At 36.7% G+C, this 5000-nt stretch overlaps 1 protein-coding gene across 1 annotated transcript in view; it reads left to right on the top strand.

Annotated features, from left to right (window-relative positions):
• LOC307260220 (hepatitis A virus cellular receptor 2 homolog) overlaps positions 1–304 on the top strand; it is an 8758-nt gene extending 8454 nt beyond the window's left edge. The window contains exon 8 of the mRNA XM_080040395.1: positions 1–304. This exon is cut by the window's left edge and continues 617 nt beyond it. The gene's annotated coding sequence lies outside the window, so the exon portion shown is untranslated.
• Positions 305–5000: the final 4696 nt, after the last annotated feature.

The following is a 5000-nucleotide window of genomic DNA, read 5'->3' as shown; positions in this document are numbered from 1 at the left end:
CTGCCAACCAATCGCATAACGTTTGGTCGTGACGTATGTCATGCGCCGGCTTCTGACTACAACTGAAACTGGCGCACAACCTCAACGTCATTGTTCTCAGCCACTCACTCTGTTCGCTGATTGGACCGGTAAAAATCTGTACGGAGAAAACCCGCGAATATACCGCAGACCCAGACTGACTACTGAAGGGACATTAAAATTGAGCGGAAGTAGCAGGCGGGCGGTGCCAGGCTAATGTCAGATGCAGTGTACCAAATAATACCTGGATGTCTTAACACGTCCCAATTTAATTTTTTCATAAATAAAAACGTTTTAAAAACATGGCTGCCTCTGTTTTCTTCACAAATGTAAATGTATCGGCCTATGTTTGGTATTATGTCATTTATATTTATTATGATAAAGATCATAATCACAGTAGACTGTAATCTTAGCATCATGTCGCATTAATATTAAGATTAATATGTAATTGGTCATGAGTTAAAATTATATTGATAAAAAATGTATATTTCCGTTATCAGTTATTAGGAATCTGATCAAATCTGAATAACCCTGAGAGAAGGGCTGACGTGTTCATTTTCATTCATAGTTTGTAAATATTACTTTATTATTTGTCTGTCAACTTGTTTCATCGTTTTATTTTATTGTTTTTATTTTTATTTTCTTGTTCGAAATAAACACATTTTCAATTACATTTCAATTCAATATCCTTTAAAGCTGCAGTGTGTAACTCTGTGTGTGTCAGAGAAGTGAAACATTTTCTAAGGTTTATTCTCATAACTGAATAAAACAAACTTTCCTCACAGGGAAAATGTGATCCCTGGAACACTGTTTGAAGTTAGAAAGCTTCCTGAAAAGTTACTGTTTCACTGTTGTTGTTCACAGCAGCAGGGCCCACAGTTTGGTTTACAAACATATTCTAGTCTTACGTTTGGTTCCAGGTTCCTCAGAATAATTTGATTTATGATGATAGAATTATTCAATACTAAGAATTACATGTAGAGAAAATATGTTTAGTAAACTAACTGCAGGCTCTGTGAATGTAAACAAATCCCCCTCCTCTGAAACTACACAGTGTGACTTTAAAGTTTCACTTCACACACACACACACACACACACACACACACACACACACACACACACACACACACACACACACACACACACACACACAATCCCATGAAACTAGAAGCTGCGTGTTCATGTTGTGTTGCAGTTCCCTCTGTGACCGTCAGAGGGCGCTCACTCCACAGTTAATGAACAGAAAAGTATGTTGCAAAGGCTCTACTTGCCCCGCGTTCCAATCCCCACACTTCCCTACTATTTAGTACGCCAGAAAAAGATTTAGGATGTCCCAATACATGCAGGTCAATTGTAGTATGCTGAAAATACATAAATTCCCCACTAACTCTAATAGCATTTTGGAGTATTTGTCTTTATTCTTGACATTACTCGACAAAAAAAATCTTCCTTATCTGATTTATTTTTTCTCTCCTGTCTGTGGCCCTAAAACTCTTCTGTACTTTAGTATGTAGTGTAGTAAAAAGACAAAACTCTTCTGTACTTTAGTATGTAGTGTAGTAAAAAGACTAAAACTCTTCTGTACTTTAGTATGTAGTGTAGTAAAAAGACTAAAACTCTTCTGTACTTTAGTATGTAGTATAGTAAAAAGACTAAAACTCTTCTGTACTTTAGTATGTAGTGTAGTAAAAAGACTAAAACTCTTCTGTACTTTAGTATGTAGTGTAGTAAAAAGACTAAAACTCTTCAAAAGAAAAAGTACGTGATTGTATTTTTATTTGACTAAATGAGGAGAGCGATAACACGGACACTAAATAAACATTTACAGAAATATATATGTTAGAAAATGTCTTCAAAGTAAAACAAAGTTGGATTGAATCCAACATGGGATTTTTTAAGAACAGTGTGTGTGTGTGTGTGTGTGTGTGTGTGTGTGTGTGTGTGTGTGTGTGTGTGTGGTGTCAGAGTGTGTGTGTGTGTGTGTGTGTGTGTGGTGTCAGAGTGTCAGTGTGTCTTTGTCCATCATGACGATCGTTCTGCTTTTCCTTCTCCTTAAAGGTAATCCGCTCTTTAGGTCTTAACAGTTTTTTTTCAAAAATGTTTTAAGAAATTATGTCAATGTGTCAATATCTAATCCAGCTAATTAAATGAACCTTTACAAGCCTTTAAAATCCAAACATCTAAATGTCTGAAACATTTAAAAAAAAATCATACTACAACGATTTTACAGAAGAACCAATTTTGGATACAGCCTTTTGTTGATTTTATAAATCAAACAATACTATGCACAGGTCTTTAAAATGCATTTTCATCATGTTTTTAAGAAGAAAATGTCTCATAAATCAGACAGTGAACAACATATGAACAAATCCTTCAGTAATAACCTTCAGAATAGTGCTGAGAATGATTATGGAAAGTTTAGTTGACGTAAGTGTTTTGGAAGTTGAGATTTTTGGTTCAGAGTATTGAAAAAAATAACAATGTTGAGATAATGTCCGTTAAAGATGGTTGTATAGGAGAAATATACAGACGCAAAGATATTTGTCAGAGTAACAAACAGCCTTAGCACGATGAAAAGATTTCCTGTGATTATCAGAAGTCAGCAGTTGTCTAAAATAAGACTTCGATGTTGTACTAAATGCAACAACAGGAAGTCGAGGGCTTTACGTCTAGCAAGTCATCCCCTGCGTTCCAAATCACATACTTTTTCTTTTTACTACACTACATACTAAAGTACAGAAGAGTTTTAGTCTTTTTCCTACACTACATACTAAAGTACAAAAGAGTTTTAGTCTTTTTACTACACTACATACTAAAGTACAGAAGAGTTTTAGTCTTTTTACTACACTACATACTAAAGTACAGAAGAGTTTTAGTCTTTTTACTACACTACATACTAAAGTACAGAAGAGTTTTAGTCTTTTTACTACACTACATACTAAAGTACAGAAGAGTTCTAGTCTTTTTACTAGACTACATACTAAAGTACAGAAGAGTTTGAGGGCCACAGACAGGAGAGAAAAAAAATCAGAATGAGGAAGATTTTTTTTTATTATGTTGAGAAATGTCAAGGATAAAAATGAATACTCCAAAATGCTATTGAAGTTAGTGGGGCATTTAAGTATTTTCAGCATACCACAATTGACGTGCACGTATTGGGACATCCTAAATCTTTTTCTGGCATACTAAATAGTAGGGAAGTGTGGGGATTGGAACACAGGGATGGTCATATGTAGGGGAGAACGGGGTAATATGTCACACGGGTTGGTTGTCACAATCGTTATATCTCGGAACCAGAAGGCGCTGTCTGTGAAATGTTGGTATGTAAATATCCAGAATTGGGATCAGAGGTCTCCTACATAGTCTTCCTTGGAGTTAGACTGCTGAATTTGAGGTGAGACGACTGTTTCTGTTTTTCATGTAAAATTGAAAATATTTAGCTCCTCAGTATTTTTCTTCTCGGCTTTTACACAATGGGTTTATAAGAAAACACTTGTTACCCATACAAAGTGTGAAGGGTAAACTATAGTTTAGATTGTGGTTAGCAAGCTAATTAGTTGTCAGATGGTTGTTGGCCTTGATGCTAGCAAGAAATTCAAGTTGGGGTTGGTTGTCACATTTTTTGGGGGGTTGGTTGTCACATGTATTCCAAAGGCTGCAGCTAGAAAAGGAACCCAATAACGAAATAAATTGTCAAGCTGTATCCTCACTGACACCCCAGAGAAGGAGAGAATAGAGCAGGAAAAGGCAGCTAGCATGCAAAAGAAAAAGGGCAACAAAATCAAAACAACCCAGTGCATCCCAAGCTAGACCAGGCTACAGTAAGTTATGTAGGCCTATTTGTCAACTTGACAATGCAATTAAACTTTCAAATTTAGTTCTGCTTTCTTGCCTTCTTTTTAAGATTATTCCCATTAAGATAACTTTGTGACAAACAACCCCATAGGCATAGTGTGTGACAACCAACCCCTTGATGGGGTTAGTTTATTACAATAAGATAGAAAAAGTGAGGGGTACACATTTCAAGCCAACACCTTAAGCTTCAATTTAATGTAGGAATGACAATTGAAAGATGTTTAGGTGATGAGCAATTCTCACTAGAGTAAAAAGTGTGCCTACTTACCCCGTTCTCCCCTACTTGTAGCCAGGCACGTATAAATACCGTGGGTAGTGCAAAGTATGATCTGGCACTGACTGCAGGGAATCCAGGAGTATAAGAAGGGGAGATGATTGGAGATGAAGAACCAGGGATGGGATGAGACAGACAGGGGAGGAGGAAAACACAAACCCTGCGTTCCGAATCGCATACTCTTTATTTTTTCTATTCTACATACTACATCCGACGATAAAAAGAATCTAGTTAGGATGCATTAGGCATACTATTGGGACAAACTTTTACTCTATTATTTCATCATAACATTGCGCCTTGATCTTGCCTCTTGCTTTTATATCCGTCGCATCCCCGTTTGTTTTCATATGGAGGCTTCGTCGATGTGACGTCACTTCACGTGCGCACCGGATTGTGGGTCAGAATCGCCCAAATAGGATGCAGTTTTCAACACTAACAATCTTGGCCGGATGAAGTAGGACATCCGGGTACTTCTAACCATCCTAAATCTGGCCACAAGAATCGGGACATCCTAAATCTTTTTTCTACATACTATATAGTAGAAAGTATGCGATTCGGAACGCAACCTTTGACAAACTAAAAACAGTAAAACATAGAAGACATCATCATACACATCATCAAATATTCAGAATAAGTTATTACAGCATTACACTCATTATTACAGTCATACAGTAAATATGTCCATTCCCAACTCACACATTTATATAGTGCATTCTCAGATGGTACTTCAAAGATTTACTTCTGGTATTTAACTAAACCTTGTCTGTTTGCTTCTGTTTATTTCTTCCCACAGTCAGTGAATGCAGCAGTGATGTGGTTGTTGGTCGAGCAGGTCAGAACGTCACATTGCCCT

This window comes from Ammodytes marinus, assembly GCF_949987685.1.
Source record: "Ammodytes marinus genome assembly, chromosome: 14".
NCBI classification, from domain to species: Eukaryota; Metazoa; Chordata; class Actinopteri; order Uranoscopiformes; family Ammodytidae; genus Ammodytes; species Ammodytes marinus.
Note: the sequence above shows the minus strand (reverse complement) of the source record. Positions and strands in the feature narration are given on the sequence as shown.